This window comes from Gopherus evgoodei, unplaced genomic scaffold, assembly GCF_007399415.2.
Source record: "Gopherus evgoodei ecotype Sinaloan lineage unplaced genomic scaffold, rGopEvg1_v1.p scaffold_151_arrow_ctg1, whole genome shotgun sequence".
Lineage (NCBI taxonomy): Eukaryota > Metazoa > Chordata > Testudines > Testudinidae > Gopherus > Gopherus evgoodei.
Window position 1 is genome coordinate 71,647 of NW_022059814.1, and position 18,500 is coordinate 90,146.

General features: G+C 47.8%; 1 long non-coding RNA gene across 1 annotated transcript; it reads right to left on the reverse strand.

Moving 5' to 3' along the window:
- Positions 1 to 16,227: 16,227 nt before the first annotated feature.
- LOC115639917 lies at positions 16,228 to 18,493 on the reverse strand. The gene is made up of 2 exons (XR_003997772.1): positions 17,729 to 18,493; positions 16,228 to 16,341 (listed from the first exon to the last, which is right to left on the reverse strand). It is a non-coding gene; the product is annotated as an uncharacterized LOC115639917 (long non-coding RNA).
- Between the last annotated feature and the right edge of the window lie 7 nt (positions 18,494 to 18,500).

An 18,500-nucleotide genomic window follows, 5' to 3' on the forward strand; every position in this document is an offset into this window, starting at 1 on the left:
AACGCCTCCACAGGACGTCACTTCCGTTCTTGGAGAGTCAGCAACTACATCTCCCAGCCTGCACTGGTGGCACTTCCGCCCTCTCCAATCCAGGGAAGGGAGGGTTCAGCGTGGGAAATCGCGCATGCTCCGTACCAGCCCCACGGGGGGCGAGAGAACAAAGCTGCTGTTGTTGCCTCCTCAGCCTACGTCCACACTACAGCTTTAAATCGATATTAGTAAAATCGATTTTATAAAACAGGTTTTATAAAATCGATTTTACGCTTCCACACTAGGGCACATTACTTCGGTGGTGTGTGTCCATGATCCCAGGGAACCATAGATTTCCGGAGTGGTGCATTCTGGGTAGCTCAGTAAGAGAATAGGACCAATAACTTCGATATCCATCCACACTAACCCTAAATCGATTTAGTAATATTGATTTTAGGGTTACTCCTTTTGTTTAGCTAGAGTACAGAAATCGATTTTAAGACCCCTTAAAATCGTTTTTAAGTGCCTTGTAGTGTGGACGGTTACAGCGTTAAATCAATTTAACGCTGTTTAAATCGATTTAACGCTGTAGTGTGGACCTGGCCTCAGTGTGAGCCGGGCCTGGGCTGAGCTGCTGCTGCTGCCCGGGTCTGTGCGGGGGAGGGGCGGGAAAGTGACTCTGCCCCGGGGACCTGGGAGCAGCCTCGGAGCCGCCTCAGCCCCAGTGGAGCTGCAGCAGGATCCGCCCCGCCCCCGCTGGGATGTGGGGGGGAGCCCGGGGCCCGGCGGGGGGGCGCTGTGGGGAGGGGGGTGTTGGGTGGGGAGGGGAGGCCAGTGGCACGCGTGGGGAGGGGGCGGGATTTGAACTGTCTCTGGGCAGCCAGGAAATTCCCGGGGGGGGGGGGTGAAGGGGGAGAGGAGGGGAGTTAATTGGATCCTGTCCCTGTTTGTGCCACTTGCCTCTCACCCCAGTGCAAATTCTCTCTTGTTCTGCCCCTAAATACCCTAAACGTTTGCCCCACTTCTCTCTACTTGTTTGTTTCTAATTGAATCTGCCCTGAGATTTCCCCTTCTCTCTCTAATTATAAAATAGCAAGAAAATCTCAGATTTACACCTTTCCTCAGCTTCTTAAACATGGATATAAAATGTTTGCAAATGGTGCCCATTTCCTCTCTCTTCATTTAACAAACATTGATGTGAAACACTGAGATTTTACTGCATATCTGATGTAAAAGCCCTTAGATTTTCCACTTTTCTCTCTATTAATTGCAAAAATAGAGCCAAAATCTCTCAGATTTCCAGCCTGTCTCTTTCATGTCTATGTTATTTTCAAATGTCAATTCAAAATCCTTTCATGTTTGGGGCTGTTCCCTGTGTTTCTCAATCCCAGCAACTTCTCCTTGCTTGGGGGAAAGCTGTTGCCCTGAATCATTCTCCATCCTGGAGGTTGCAGGGGGTTAAATGTCCTGTGTTGATCTTTCCCCTCTCCTTTGAGAACCACTTCTTCCCCCCTTTATCTCTGTTCAAATGGTTGCTGATGAAAGTGACCAGCCACATCTTTAATACACATCAGAGCTGGAGGCCTCCCCATATTTGGGGGATCATTGGTTCCCAGCTGGTAACGGGAGAATTGGCTGGACCCTTTTCTTTTCTCCAGCTGGCCCGGGATGAGGAGGTCACTCTGAGTGCAGCATGGGGCCAGAAGTATCCCAAGCCCCATGACAAAGGGTCTCTGTGAGGGGTTGATGCCCCTGTGCTAAGATGTAGCCACCTCTGGGGTGAATCCATGTTGTGTGTGTGTGTGCGCACGCACGTGTGTGTTGCAGGTCTGGCTCTTTCTATGTGTGTGTATGCGCATGTGTCTAGCAGGTCTGGCTCTGTTTGTGTGTGTGCGTGTGTGCGTGCAGTGTGTTTTGCAGGTCTGGCTCTGTGTGTGTGTGTGTGTAGCAGGTCTGGCTCTGTGCCTGTGTGTGTGTGTGTGTGCGTAGCAGGTCTGGTTCCGTGTGTGTGTGTGTGAAGCAGGTCTGGCACTATGTGTGTGTGTGCACCTGTGTGCCCGCTCATGGGTGTTTAGCAGGTCTGGCACTGTGTGTGTGTGTGTGTGTGTGTAGTAGGTCTGGCTGGCTCTGTGTGTGTGTGCAAGCGTCTGTGTGTGTGTAGCATGTCTGGCTCTGTGTGTGTGTGCATGTGTGTGGGTAGGAGGTCTGGCTCTGTGTGTGTTTGTGTGTCTGTGCATGTGTGTATTTAGCAGGGCTGGATCCATGTGTGTGTGCATGCGTGGGTAGCAGGTCAGGCTCTGTAAGTGTGTGTGTGTGTAACGGGTTTGTGTGTACCTGTGCGCGCACATGGGTAGCAGGTCAGGCTCTGTGTGTGTGTGTGTGCATGTCTGTGTGTGTGTAACAGGTGTGCGTGCGCGCGTGTTTGTGTTTAGCAGGTCTGGCTCTGTGTGTGTGTGTGTAGCAGGTCTGGCTCTTTGTGTGCAGGTGTGTGTGTAGCAGGTCTGGCTCTGTGTGCATGTATGTGAGCGTGTGTGTGTGTGTAGCAGTCTAGCTCTGTTTGCGTGTGCTTGTGTGTGTGTTGCAGGTCTGGCGCTGTGCATGTGTGCGTAGCAGGTCTGGCTCTGTGTAGCAGGTCTGTCTCTGGGTGTGTGCGCGCATGTGTGTGTGCGAGTGTGTGTGTTTAGCAGGTTTGGCTGCGTGTGTATCTGCGTCTAGCAGGTCTGGCTCTGTGTTTCTCTGTGTGCACGTATGTGTGCACTCGTGTGTGTGTGCGCATGTGTCTGTGTGTGTGTAGCAGGTCTAGCTATGTGTGTGTGTCCGTGTATGTGCGTGTGTCTGTTGCAGGTCTGGTGCTGTCTGTGTGCGCGTGTGTCACGGAATCACCGGGCGATGCTCTGGAACTGCTCCCCACCAAGCCAGTCAGGACTTTGGGGAACCTCCTTTCCCTTGGAGCAGACTTGTTCAGGGCAAGAAGCTCACACAGCTTCACCTCCTGGGTCTCTCCTTGGAGCATTCAGCATCCTCTGCCCCTCCGTGCGCTTCCCACAGCGAGCCCACCCCAGCGGGGTCCTGGGGAAGCCACCGGGTCCTGCACCCCCACTTTGCAGTCAGATGTGACTCTCAGCCAGCCAGTAAAACAGAGGTTTATTCGATGACAGGAACAGGGTCTAAAACAGAGCTTGTAGATACAGCGAACCGGACCCCTCGGCTGGGTCCATTCTGGGGGGCAGTGAGCCAGACCCCCAGGTCTGCCCTCCACCCTCCACCCCAGCCAGCTCCAGACTAACCACCCCTCCCAGCCCCTCCTCTCTGCTCAGCCCCTTTCCCGGGCCAGGAGGTCACCTGATCCCTTTGTCTCCAACACCTTCAGCTGGCACCTTTGCAGAGGAGGGGCCCAGGCCATCAGTTGCTAGGAGACAGAGTGTCAGGCATTTAGGTGCACTGGCCCTTTGCTCTGCCAGATAATTAAGAACTGCCATGGGGACACTGAGGCACCAACACAGTATTCAGAGAAAACATTAAGAACTTTCCCAGTTCGTCACAGCGTGCATGAGCGTGTATGTGTGTAGCAGGTCTGGCTGTGTGTGTGTGTGTGTGTGCACTTGCATGCGTGTTTGTAGCAGGTCTGGTTCTGTGTATGTGTGTACGTTTGTGTCTGTGTGTGTGTGTATAGCAGGTCTGGTTCTGTGTGTGTGTGCGCATGTCTGTGTAGCAGGTCTGGCTGTGTGTGTGTGTGTGTGTAGCAGGTCTGGCTCTGTGTGTGTGTGTGTGTGGCAGGTCTGGCTCTGTGTGTGCACGTGTGTGTGTGGCAGGTCTGGCTGTGTGTGTGTGTGCGTCTGTGTGTGTGTGGCAGGTCTGGCTCTCTGTGTGTGTGCACGTGTTTGTGTGTCTAGTAGGTCTGACTCTCTGTGTGTGTGCACGTGTGTGCGTGTGTCTGTGTATCAGGTCTGGCTCTGTGCGTGTGTGTGTGTGTGTAGCAGGTCTGGCTCTGTGTGTGTGTGTGTGCACGTGTGTGTGTGGCAGGTCTGGCTCTGTGTGTGTGTGCGTGTGTGTGTATGCATGTGTGTGTGTGGCAGGTCTGGCTCTGTGTGTGTGCGCATGTGTGTGTGTGTGGCAGGTCGGGCTCTCTGTGTGTGTGCACGTGTTTGTGTGTCTAGTAGGTCTGACTGTGTGTGTGTGTGCACGTGTGTGCATGTGTCTGTGTATCAGGTCTGGCTCTGTGCATGTGTGTGTGTGTTTGTAGCAGGTCTGGCTCTGTGTGTGTGTACATGTGAGCGTGTGTGTGTGTAGCAGATCTGGCTGTGTGTGTGTGTTTGCGCATGTGCGTGTGCTTGTGTGTCTAGCAGGTCTGACTGTGTGTGTGTGTGTACGTGTGTGCATGTGTCTGTGTATCAGGTCTGGCTCTGTGTACGTGTGTGTGTCAAGCAGGTGTGGCTCTCTGTGTGTATGTATGTGCGCGCATGTGTGCATGTGTTGTGTGCAGCTGGTCTGGCTCTGTGTGTGCATGTGTCCACGTATGTGTGTGTGTGAGTGTGAGTAGCAGGTCTGGCTGTTTGTGTATGTGCAGTCTGTGTGTGTGTAGCAGATCTGGCTCTGTGTGTGCGTGCATGTGTGCGCGCTTGTGTGTGTGTGTGTAGTAGGGCTAGCTCTATGTGTGTGCACGTGTGTGTGTTTAGCAGGTCTGGCTCTGAGTGTGTGCGTTTGTGTGCGCACAAGTGTGTGTGTAGCAGGCCCGGCACTCTGCATGTGTGTGTGTGAGTGCGTGCGTGTGTGTGTGTGTGTAGTAGGTCTTGGTCTGTCTGTCTGCGTGTGTGTGTGTGTGTGAGAGTTTCAGGTCTGGCACTGTACGTGTATGTAGCAGGTCTGGCTCTGTGTGTGTGTGTGTGTCTGCGCATGTGACAGTGTGTGCGTGTGTGTAGCAGTTCTGGCTGTTTGACTGTGTGTGCGCGCGTGTGCATGCCTATGTGTAGCAGGTCTGGCTCTGTGTGTTTGCGTGTGTGTACTCGTGTTTGCGTGTGTGTGTGTAGCAGGTCTGGCTCCATGTGTGTGTTTGTGTGCATTGTGTGTGTGTTGCAGGACTGGCTGTGTGTGTGTGTAGCAGGACTGGCTCTGTGTGTGTGTGTGTGTGTGTGTGTTTAGCAGGTCTGGCTCTGTGTGTGTGTATGCACGTGTGTGTGTGTAGCAGGTCTAGCGCTGTGTGTGTGTGTTGCAAGTCTGGCTCTTTCTGTGTGTGTGTATGCACGTGTGCGTGTAGCAGGTCTGGCTCTGTGTGTGTGTGCAGCACCAGAAATACGAGCAGCCCTGGACCGCATAAGAATTGGTGCTGATGATCGTGAGCTAGCCCTAATGGCCACCTTTGGAGAACAGATAGGCAGGTGAAATTTTATTGCCCAAGCCATGGCTTCTACTCAGGACACTAACGAAGATCCTGAAAATTATCTCACTCGGTGGGCCCTAATGCAGATTATGGCCGGTATAGTAACCATACCGGCTAATACGGATTTAGATTTAATCCCCTTCCCTGTACCATCTCTCAGAGATTGCGCTGCCTCACTACTTCCCTATTACTCAGGCAAGCTTGCCGTTTGGCAGGATGGGCACCCTGCCACCTTAAGAGAATTAAAAGAGATGGTACAACAGATAACTACCCACGCCGGACCCAAACCCAATATTAAAAAGGAAAGGGTGGCGTACGTGGCGGCAGTGGAGCCAACGGTCACCTATTCAAATGAAAGTGGCACAAAGGGATTTGCAGGATCCTGTGGAGGGCACTCAGAAGTCAAATTCAGGGGAAGGGGGAATAACCAGTCTAGGGGTCGGCTGTACCCAGACCTTCAAAGATCTCAGTCAGCCGAAAACAGTTGTCAGCCGGAAAAACCCGTCGCTGATGTGCGCCGCCTGGCATGCAAGTTATTATTACAAGTGGGAGGAGATAGACAAAAATGGGAAAAGGCCCCCTTGGCCGATATTATAACAGAGATTCTTAGATTACAGGACCAGCGAGGAGTGGTATCAGAAGTAACCACCCCAAGTGCTCCTTTAGATTTTCAGGAATACTCTTAGGGAAGCCCACTGGACGTGAAATCCCCACTTGGCATAGGAGCCCAACAGTGGAGGATTATAGGGGAATTAACCTGGGATCCAGGAGGAAGACCCTATATCTATGTCCAGCAGGGAAATCAAGCTCCTATGATGGTTCTAATTGATACTGAAGCTTCCGTCTCTCTAATTAAAATCGCTCCTCTAGCAGGAACAAAAGGGCAAAATATGATATTACACTCATTTCAGGGAAAACCCAGCACCGGACAAGAATGGGTACAGGTACCATTCTCTGTACAAGGATTCCACACCACGGGGAATCTAATTCAAACAAAACATATGACAGATGCCGTGATCCTGGGCATGGACTGGTTGTTCAAAAATAACATTATTGTTGATCTCCCCAAAAGCGCTCTATGGAGACTGGAAACCCTTCCCCCTTATCTCCCTACAGCAAGCCGTGATAAGTTTGTCAGTAACAGAAGTGATAAACTAGTTGCGCTCACAGCAGAACAGCAGGAGAAGTGGCGTTTTAAATTTCCCACGGTCTGGACCCAGAAGAAAACAGATTGTGTTAAAATTGTAGGTGAACTGGTGCCCCCACGGAAGCAATATCGGTATCCCAGGGAAGCAGAAACACAGCTTGTCCAAATCATTCAGGACCTGGAAGAGCAGGGAGTAATTAGAAAAACTAACTCCCCTTTTAACTCCCCTGTCTGGCCAGTCATGAAGGCAGACGGGCAATCCTGGAGACTAACCATTGATTATAGAAGAATCAACAAAGGAAGTATACCCATGGCCACCATCATGGCACATATGACGCAGGTCATCCAAAGGGTACAAGCCACCTCCAGGTATTTTTCAGTTATAGATTTGGCTAACTGTTTCTTTGCCATCCCATTACATCCTGATTCACAGGACCAATTTGCCTTCACTACCAGAAACCAGTAGTACACATTTTGGCGCCTACCCCAAGGATTCCAAGACTCTCCAGCTATCGCCCACAAACATGTGGTAGTTATGCTGGACCAGTTAAGTCCCTCTGATCGACCACTTGTCTATTCCTATGTGGATGATGTTTTGGTTTTTGGCCAGCTCCAGACGCAGGTGCAGAGACTTACAGAGGACGTCCTTGCACTGATCCAGGACACCGGCTTCAAGGTAAGCCTGGAAAAAAGTACAATTGATGCAAACTCAGGTTGTCTACCTAGGTATCATCATTGGCAGGAGGGAAGGCAGGTAGATCAAAGAAAGGTACGGGCTTTCATTGAAATGCCAGCCTCTACGGATGTGCACTCCTTAAGGGTTTTGCTGGGCGGATTTAACTTTCTACGACCCCATATCTACAAATATGCAGAAATTACACGGAAACTGCTAAAAAAGAAGACGCACTGGGAATGGGGTCCAGATCAGGAGAATGCCTTAAATATCCTGAAGCAAAAAGCCTTAACGGCCCCTGCTTTACGCTTCTCGGATGAATCTAAACCATTTGTCATCCGGTTAGCAGCTAATGAGGTGGCCATGGCGGCTACTCTCTTGCAACAAAATGAAAACCAAACATTGGTACCAGTGGCTTATGAGTCTAAAAAACTACAGGGAGCTGAACTAAATTTTGACGCCTGTGAACGTGAATGCCTGACAGCGGTATGGGCCGTTCAGTCTTTTGAGCCGCTTACCGGCAGTGCCCCAATTACTAATAGGAGGCAGGGTGTCTAACACCTGAATGGCACAATGGACTCTAACACTGGTAAACAGAGGAGTCCGAACTGACACAGTATCTAAACCTGACATGCTGACACATGCTCTTATTGAAAAAGGGGCTAAGCATGTATGTCCAGCAGTCACACCAGAACAAAGAATAGCACAAGTCCAAGCACCCCCCCGGAAGACTTGGATACTGTGGGTCAGGAGAAAAAAATTTGGTTCACGGATGGCAGTTCCATGGTGGTGCATGGTAAAAAGAGAATCAGATATGCAGCCATCAATTTAGAAGAGGAAGTACTGAAGGCGTACTTGGATCATGGCTCAGCACAACATGCTGAACTCCATGCCATATACCAAGTCCTAACACAGTATGAAACAGAGAACTGCCCCAAGACTGTACACATCTATGCTGACAGCAATTATTGTATAAACGGAGTGCAATATTGGATGTTTGATTGGCAGAGGAACAATTGGAAAGCCGCAGACAGGAAAGAGATAGCATATGTAGATGAATGGAGACGGATTTATGCCTGGGTTATCTCTCATCCCAACCAGCTTAAAATCAAACATGTCAAGGCATATGGAAAAGGCTCCGCAGCTGAAACAGTATGGAATAACCGTGCTGATGCCACAGCCAGAGATTATGAAGGGATAGCAGTGGTGACCCGAAGGCAGAAAAAGAAGGTATTAGAAGCAGTCCGCACCCCAGGAAGAATTGAAAGGCAGGAACTGGTGAACATAGCTCATCAGTTCATGCATGACGGAGTGGAAGGAACGCTGGGAAGGTTAAAGCAAGTGGCAGAATGGAAGGGGATGAGAGACGATGTGGATACATGGGTCAGAAATTGTATACAGTGTGCCAAAGATAAAGCTCGTCCTCCACACCAGCCTCAGATGCTACATCAAAGAAGATTGGGACCCTGGCAGAGAATCCAAATTGACTTCATTGATAAATTGCCAAGGAGTCAAGAAGGATTTCGATATTTACTTGTAATTATAGATTCCTTTTCAGGTTGGGTGGAAGCTTTCCCTACTAGGAACAATAGCGCCCGCACAGCTGCTAAGAAATTATTCTCTGAAGTAGTTTGCAGATATGGGACTCCTGAGATTATTGACTCAGACAATGGAGGATTCTTTGTGGGAGACATATTTACTCTACTACTTAAAGCATTAGGAGTTTCACACAAACTCCACGTCCCATACAGACCGCAGTCTTCCAGACAAGTAGAGAGAATGAACCGCACTATTAAAGAAGCCCTTAGGAAAGTTGTAGACAACACCGGTAAGAACTGGCCGGAAAAACTGCCGCTAATATTAGCAGCCATTCGCAGCAGTAAAAGGCTGAAAACTAAGATCCAGCCATACCAGATCCTCTGGACAGGCAATGAGGTTGGTCATCAACCCAGAACAAGCAGCAGAATCAGAGACGACAACTCATGAGCACTGGCATGGTTAAAGCAGTTGCAGGAAGACAAAGCCACCCTGCAGCATAGAATAAGCCAAGCCATTGAGCTCATGAATACAAAAATGGATCAAAATAAGAATGGGGATTCCCTACTGTGGGAACCAGGGGATCAGGTAATGTATTTGAAGTTGGGCAAAAGGGATCACACACTGGAGTCAAAATGGACCGGTCCCTACTCCATAGTGGACCGCCTCAGCCCTCTCATTTACCGCATAGACAAAAATGGTAAATTAAAGTGGGTTCGTGTTTCACAAATGAAGTTGTTTGTATAAACTAATTCTATTTTTTTACAACTATATTTCCAGATACAAGACCTCCTGTGGCTGCGGTGTATTTTTGTTCCTGCAGGACTATCGGGCAACCAGATATTCACCTAAGATGGATCGATTTAAAAACTAATTTAACAATAACACCCTTAGGGAAAACTCATATATATGTTGGGGATGGGGAACTGGGACTGCAAGCAAATATCATTGGATGGTAGGGGTGCGCATGGAAGGATATGCAGGAGATACTACGATGCTTTCAGACTACCCTTCACTCCCTTATATATGGGACGGTTTCGTGAAATCAGGGACCCTCGTAACAGTAATCATAGTTTACTGCCCAAACCATGCACATACGATACCATTCCCTGATGGATGTGACTGGAAATGGGAGAAAGAACATATGTTCATAAAAAACACCCCATTACCAATGACAAAACCAACCTTATTTAAAATTCAAACTTCTCCAGTGAAAGTCTTGGTGAGCCCCCTATTGGCAGAAGTAAAAATTGACATGGACCGGACAAGATTAAATGTCTCAAAAGTAGAACCAAAGTGTAAGCCTTTTTCCCTCCCAATACTACAAGCCTGGATAAGGACACACAAACTGTTCCCCCCAGATGCACCACATCCCAGAACCAAAAGAGATATTATGGATACTATGCTAGGTGGATTTGGAGCTGGAGCAGGACTTGCAAACTCAGTGGACTTGGCAACTATTAAGAACAAATTAAGCTCCCTGGCCCAACTACAGGACAGCCTTATACCAAAACAAGTACCCGCCAATGTAGACTTAGTCCAAATTGGCCTGGGTAACCTAAAGGCCAAATGGAATTTATGGCAATGGCTAAATACTACCACCTGGTTACTCCATAAGAAAAATCTACAAATTGGAAACCACACAGCTATAGCTATGGGATGCCCTGAAATACAGATACATGCCCTAGCTACTTTGGAACATGAAATGTTTGGGGTAATTTTGGGTAATATTAAGGTTTTAATACATTTGTTAAACCAAAGGAAAAGATCTCTGTTCAATACTTACCAATATAACTGGATGCAGTATGTTTCCAGTACTGTAAACCCACACTTGTTAATTGGGGAAATAATTGTAAAAATAGCACATCAACAGTCTCTAGAGGCAAAGGTGTGGAAGGTTAGCCCACTCCCCATATTACACCTGGGATCATTCTGGCTGCCTCGGACCTCAAGCCAGTGGGCTGGAGAAAAAGGGAAACTATTGGACACTAGAGGTTGTACACAATGGACTCCTCAAAAGTGCATATGCCTCACCTTACCTGTTGCCCCAGAGCCTTGTAGTAAAGATGTTTCATTGGGATCCTGTATGTGGGATGAATTGGATAATGACACCAGAGTATTGTACAATGGACAATGTGTATGTATCCACTCGTGGAGGAAGTATTTTGGGAGGATGGGAGTGTTAGCAGCCCCCCAGTACATGAATGTAAATGCAATGTTAGTACTGTTTTTACTAAAAATCACACTTACTATTTGCCTCTGCCAAAAAAGTCTCAGCTAACACTAACAGCTGAGCTGGCCGACTTCTCAATTAACCTTGGAATTAAATGGCAAGATCTTACTAATAGTCTACTTAAAAGTAAAGAAGTGACCAAATTTTTAGAACAAACAGATAACCAAGTAGGAAATCGGACTATTCATATTATTCATGCCAACGGGGACATGTTAAGGATTGCCACTGCAGAGAAACAAATAACAACTTATCATTGGTATGATATATTCTCTGGATGGTCCCCAACCACTACTGGCATCCTATCAGTAATGCTACATCCCTTGATAGTTGTCTTAGTATTGAATTGTATTTGTATTATTGGAATGTTTAAAATGTGCTTTTGGATAAAAAGAATGTACAATAGATTGGAATCACAAACCCATGTTGCCTCACAGTACCTTTTTTTAAACAGGTTACACAGAAAGTGACACTAACGAGTATATGTGTATCGTAGTGTCAAAAGTGGGATTATGTCGGGATATTTTTAAAAAAGGTTTATATTAAAAATGGTTTATGTGAGAAATGATTTATTGATTTAGTGTTAATTAATACTTTATAACTTAAGGTTTATGTTAGAAGTAAATTTGTAATGATTTATTGTTAGAAATAGCTGTATCTGTGTGAAGCCTGCTCAAAAGAGATACTTTGTATAAAAGTTGTTAAACGTCAATTGACTCTAAGCCTTGTTCTCTAAGTGCAACTGCTAAATTGGTCAATTGACTCAGCGCACAAGCCGCCAATTGACCCTATGCCTCAGGCAAAACACTGTAATTACTACAAATAGAGAACCCCACCTCTGTAAATTCGTTTTTATCTAAAGACAGGGAGTGTCACACCCCAAAAGATAAAGAGTGTATGTGAATGAGTGCCTAGTTGAAATGAATGAATGGTTAGGGAGTTACCAGCCTGAAAAATTCAGTGTCGGCCAAAGAAGGTGTCAAGTGGAATCAACCTGATGACCCCCGGAGGGCGAACTGGAATCCACCCCAAGCACCTAACAAACATCTGACAGAATGGAGCCAGCCACCTGCTGATTGATCTAGCAACAGCAGAATGAAACAACTCCCATGGCCTAACATAGGGGAAAATCCCTATAAAACTGGACTCTGAAGACTGAGGACTTTGAGTCTATGGTTCTGCTGTCAGCCTCCAGGAGCATCAGGTGCACCTGACCCGGACTCGGCTCCACTCTTGTGTACAGGATACCTGGCCAGTATTCTGTCACAAGCAACTTTAGGCTGGTAAGTATAATATCTATACAGAACTAATATGAATGATAGTGTGAATGGAGATATATATATATATATATATATATATATATATATATATATATAAAGTAATCATAGGAATAAGTAGCCAAACAACATTGTTTGCTGTTATCTTTTATTTTATTATGCTATTGGCAATAAATGTGACAAATGTCTTGTCCCCTTTAATAAGATCCTGCTGGTTTTTACTGGTCTAATATAAATGGTATAACATATGCGCGTGTGTGTATCAGGTCTGGCTCTGGTGTGTGTGTGTGCACGTGTGTGTAGCAGGTCTGGCTCTGTGTGTGTGTTTGTGTTTGTGTGTAGCAGGTCTGGTTCTGTGTGTGTATGCATGTGTGTGTGTGTGTAGCAAGTCTGGCTCTGTGTGCGCGTTTCTATGTAGCAGGTCTGGCTCTATGTGTGTCTGTGTGTGTGCGCGCACGTGTGTGTGTAGCAGGTCTGGCTCTGTGTGTGTGTCTGTGTGCGTTTGTGTGTTGCAGGTCTGGCTTTTTCTGTGTGTGTGAGTGTTTGAGTATGTGTTGCAGGTCTGGCTCTGTGTGTGTGTGTGTGTGTGTTGTAGATCTTGCTCTGTGTGTGTGCGCGCACGTTTTTGTGTGTGTGTGTGTAGCAGGTCTGGCTCTGTGTGTGTGTTTGTGTGCAGTGTGATTGTGTGTGTTGCAGGACTGGCTCTGCGTGTGTGTGTGTGCATTTGTGTGTGTGTGTGTGTAGCAGGTCTGACTCTGTGTGTGTGTGTGAGCGTGTGTGTGTGTGTAGCAGGTCTGGCTCTGTGTGTGTGTGTGCGCATGTGCGTGTGTGTGTGTTTGTGTGTGTGTTTGTATAGCAGGTCTGGCTCTATGTGTGTCTGTGTGTTTGCACGTACGTGTGTGTGTGTAGCAGGTCTGGCTCTGTGTGTGTGTCTGTGTGCGAGTATGTGTAAAAGGTCTGGCTCTGTGTGTGTGTGTGTGTGTGTGTGTGTGTGTGTGTGTGTGTGAGAGAGAGAGAGAGGAAGCGCCTGGCTCAGCATGGCAGCCCCTAGCGGTGAAATGCCAAATTTTACATTTAAACCCTTCTCGGGCATTGCTGTTGCTCCTGGGGCACTGGCGGGACTGGGTGATATTTCCTGGTGCAGGGGCACCTGGGGCAGGGTTCTCTGTCTGTACTGAACACAGGCTCACATCACAATGGGATATAGGCTCTAACTTCCAATGGATTTGGGGCACAGAGTGTAGCCCCATATCTCACAGCAGCCAGCAGGTGGCGCTGAGAGCCACACGTCCCCCCTCACCCAGAGACTCTGTCGTCACGTTCTGTGTTGTCCTCTCCAGAGACCGGAGCGCAGTGGCCAGTGCAGCCAGTTCCACGCTCTGCAGCAGGACCATGACGGCCGACCTGTCCATGTCAACGATATTGGCCTCAGGGAGCTATCCCACAGAGCACCATTGTGACCACTCTGGACAGCAGTCTGAACTCAGATGCACTGACCAGGTAGACAGGAAAAGCTCCGCGAATTTTTGAATCTCATTTCCTGTTTGCCCAGCTTGGAGAGCTGATCAGCGCAGGTGACCATGGAGGACTCACCAGGACAGGTAACCATGCAGTCTGAGAATCGAAGAAGAGCTCCAGCATGGATGGCATGGGAGGTACTGGAGCTGATCACTGTCCGGGGAGAGGATTTTGTGCTAGCAGAACTACGTTCCAAAAGACGAAATGCCAAAACTTTTGAAAAAATCTCAAGGGGCATGATAGAGAGAGGCCACAATAGGGACTCACTATAGTGCCATGTGAAAGTTAAGGAGCTCAGACAAGCCTACCAGAAAACCAAAGAAGCAAATGGAAGGCCCAGGGCAGAGCCACAGACATGCCACTTCTATGCTGAGCTGCATGCAATTCTAGGGGGGGGCCGCCGCCGTTACTCCACCCCTGACTGTGGATTCCGAGGAGGGGGTAATCTCAGTCATGCCTGAGGATTCCGCGGACAGAGAAGATGAGGAGGAGGAGGAGGACAACGAGCTTGAGGAGAGCACACAGCTCTCCGTTCTCCCCAACAGCCAGGATCTTTTTCTCAGCCTGACTGAAGTACCCTCCCAACCCTCACAAAGCGGTATCCCAGACCATGAAGCCATGGATCCCAAGCTAAATAAGAGTCAAAAGTTTACTGCTGTTGCAAAAAAACCAAACCTCATTCTGGGATGTATTTGCACAGTAGTTTTCAAACTTTTCTACTGGTGACCCCTTTCACATAGGAAGCCTCTGAGTGCGACCCTCCTTATAAATTAAATTTAACACCATTATAAATGCTGGAGGCAAAGCGGGGTTTGGGGTGCAGACTGATAGCTCATGACCCCCCCCCCATGTAATACCTGGGGAACCTAGGTCCTGCAGGGTAGCTCCATTGGAAGGGGACTTGCAGAAGGAAGGAGTAGAGCTCCATATGAACACACAAGCGACTTTCACAGCACGTTGATAGAATTACAGAACCCCTCCCCTAGAAGAGTAACCCTGATAAATGAGCCAACCCCCAAAGTGACGGGCACATCTGGGAACAGCATACAAAAAGCCCTTTTCCTTCCTCAGGAAAGCTGGATCCCAGGCATGTTGGTTAATGCTGCTGGGAGATTGCTTTAGGTGAAAAACTCCTGTAATAATTGATTTTAGATGCTAAGAAGCATGTTATGATTTTCATTTTATATGTAACCAGTTCTGTTTCCATGATCTTGACTCGGTACCTCTTAAATCTTAATCTTTGATAATAAATTTAGGATTATTCCACTATACTTATGTCTCAGTGCTGTGAGCTTATAAAGATCTGATCCTGAGCTGTACCAATCAAGCTGTTTAGATTCTGTTCCCTGGTAATTTGTGTGAGTGTCCTGTGACAGTAACCTGATGCTACTGGGGGACACTTTCAGAGGGGCTTGGGGGCTGCGGTGCAACTAGTGTTACCATGCAAGGCAGAGCCAGGGCTGGCAGAGCCCTATGGAGATTGGTAGGCTGGCTAACAGACCGGTGGTGTTATGCTTGACTAGATATCAGCTCCATGAGAAAATTTTCCTCCTGATCAACTGTTCTCCATGTGCACTGGACGCAGGAGAAGTAGGAATCAGCTAAATCTGCAGCAAGGGAGATTTAGGTTAGATATTAGGAAAAACTTTCTAACTATAAAGGTAGTTAAGTTCTGGAATAGGCTTCAAAGGGAGGTTGTGGAATCCCTGTCATTGGAGGTTTTAAAGAACCTATTGGACACAGAGCTGTTAGGGACGGTCTAAGTAGAGTGCTGGATGGGATGATATTTCTAGGACCCTCATAGCTCTGCATTTCTAGGATTCTCTGAACTGTGGAGTTTAACTAGTGAGCCCTGCAGTGAACTGCCCCATCAGCCTTCACCCAGCTCTAGTCCAATGTGAATTATTAACAAAATGACCTGGTCCCCGACATGAAGACGTCACAAGACCAGAGAGCACAGCAGGACATTCCCTATCAGAGATACCCAATGACAGTCGTTCCCTTGTAGTGCAGTGGGGGAAGCTAGGGAATCCAGTGGTTCTTCTTGGATAAAGTCTTGCAGTACACAAACAGGCATTCTTGGCTTAGAAAAGCAGAGATGCCTTCCCTCACACACTATTACGGGCACCTATCCTAAGTCTGTAAGTAAACAGACACAGTTCACAGACAGCCTTCTGACCCAGAAATAGGCTAGACAGGAGGGAGGATAACTCACCAGAACACAGTCCATTCCACTTACAACCCAGAATTCATCAGCAACACTGAATTCCCAGAAAAACAAAGAAGAGAATATGACTAAGAACCAACCCCCCATCACTAACTACAGGGATTAGCTCTAACTTTGTGGGGATCCCGGAAGAGTGATTAGGGACCCTAGAGAGGCATTGAGCTGAAGTCTTCCAGCTCCATGGAGAAAGGACAAGGGAGGAAGGCCCCACATCACGGTTACAGTGGACATTGAAGAAGCCCCAATTTCTCTGAAAAATGAGATCAGGCCTCTGAATTGAAACAGATACTTCAAACAGTTTAATAGGAAATGTGTACATAGTATATACAAAATCTGCAGCTGGGTTATTTACATATGACCTTGTCTGTGTGATACACAGCCAGCACCTGAAAAAGAAATGTGAAGAGTCATCAGGATTTGTCCAGTTCCCCTTAATACACATAAACAGAGCGGAGAATACTAGGGAATAACAACATGAGAACATGGACCGGGGATAAGCTGCTGGATACGGTAGAGAAAACAATCACCAAAACAGGAAACACTACAAGATTAGGGGAACCCATATTACTTAATAGAGTCACTTTTGAATTAGCAGAATGTGTCACTTCAACAGGGGTCTCTATTGATTCCCTTCCAATAGTCAACTGTTACAGGAACGTTGTCTCCCCATTGAGAACTATAAGCAACAACATCCCAGACTCCCTCTGAGTTTCGCCCTCCTCTGCTAACTGCTGCCTGGTGAATCCTCACAGGCCCTGAACCAAGGGGACAGTAAACTGGAGAATGAGGTGGTGATGGAGACTAGAAACCTGACCATTCAGTGACCTTTTGCTATGAGGTGGAGGATCATAGTAGCTAACTTTGGAGGATGAGTTATATCTGCTGAGCGCCTTCTCTGAAGGGCAGAGCATCCTTATCTCCCAATAACACCAGTGGGAGTTTGAGAACATTCAGCAATTCATAGGCTTGGGAAAGACAAATACAAGGGCCTTGGGCGGCTAGAGAGTTAAGCACTGAAATCTGCAGGTAGAAGCCTAAATACCCATTATAGCCACCTGCAGAGGTCCTGATTAGGGCATTTAAATCTCTATCAGCATTGTGGTGTTTCAAATAGATATTTGAAAAACAAGGGGACTGACGTTTAAAGGCATCAGACAACTTGATGCCAGGTGAATGGGTTTTCCAACCCCGGATACCTAAACTCAGACGCCTAACAACCACGAGTAGGTGCATCAATAGGGGTGGGGTTAGTTGTAAAGTCACCCTTTTGCTGCCCTATGTTGCAGTGGAGTGGGGCAAAGTAGCCATAAAGCTGCCCTAAGAGGCAGCTAGGAATTCCCCAGCATGCGCAAATCCCTAACACCCAGAGAACCAGCATATAGAGTGTACAGCCAGTGTAGCTGGCTGTATGTCACCAACTCCTAGCTTCCCACCCAAGTATATGGGCTGTGAGCTGGGAACAGAAGATGGCACACACGGTGTGCATTGTGCTATAGCTATCTCCAGTGCAGCAATGGATGTTACGAGACAGCATAATTTAGAACAACCCAGAGCCTAGAGCTCAGGTGTATTTGAGGATCTGGGCTAGTACTTGGCTGTTACTATAGTAATGACCCCTGAGCAAGCAGTACAATGCACATGCTTATCACGGAGCTTGTCCAGAGGCTGCATGTCCATCAGAATGACCAGATGTCCTGCTGTGTAATAAAAATGCTTTGAGTAATAAAAATCAACACAAGCTACTTTACAGGGCCTGATCCTTCTCTTACTTACAGCATCTGAGCAGTAGGACAACAGCGACTACTGCCCAGTATTATAGCTGCCTCTGTCTTGATCCGATTTTGGGTAGCAGGAGCGAGGAGTGTAAAGGCCCTACTGTCAATCAAAAGTTAACCCCATCCCTTGACCCAATAAGCCCTGCCCACTGGTCATCAGAAGTCCCACCCCATGGGGGTATGACTTGCGGGATCAAGGCGGACACATGACCAGAAGCAAGGTGTGTCACGTGACCCCTCTAAGAACTCCTTCCACTATACCAATCAGGATAGGTTTTGCCCTGATAGGAACGCCCTGAGAGAAGATTGAACCAATCAAGAGGAGTTCTGGGGTGTGTGACCCCTCTAAGAACTCCTCCTACTGCCCTCTACCAATCAGGAGGGGCTTCAGCCACTAGAGACCACCCTGAGGAGATTAGACCAAGTGGGGGGAATTCTGGGACAGGGTGACCATCCAGAAGTGGTTCGTATGACCCCTCTAAGAACTCCTCCCACCGCCCTCTACCAGTCGCGATGGATTTCGGCTGCAGAGGACTGCCCCGAAAGGAGACTTGACCAAAATAGGGCAGGTTCTGGGATGGTGTGACCGCCCAGAAGAGGGTCGTGTGACCCCTCTAAGAACTCCTCCCAATGCCCTCTGCCAATCAAAGTGCAGCACCATCACCCCATAAGTCTCAGCGCTGGGCAGAGGAGGCCATCTCTTACCAAGAAGACGTGTTTCAGAAATTGTGGAAAGGCTGAGAGGAAACGTGGACTCCTTTACCACCCCC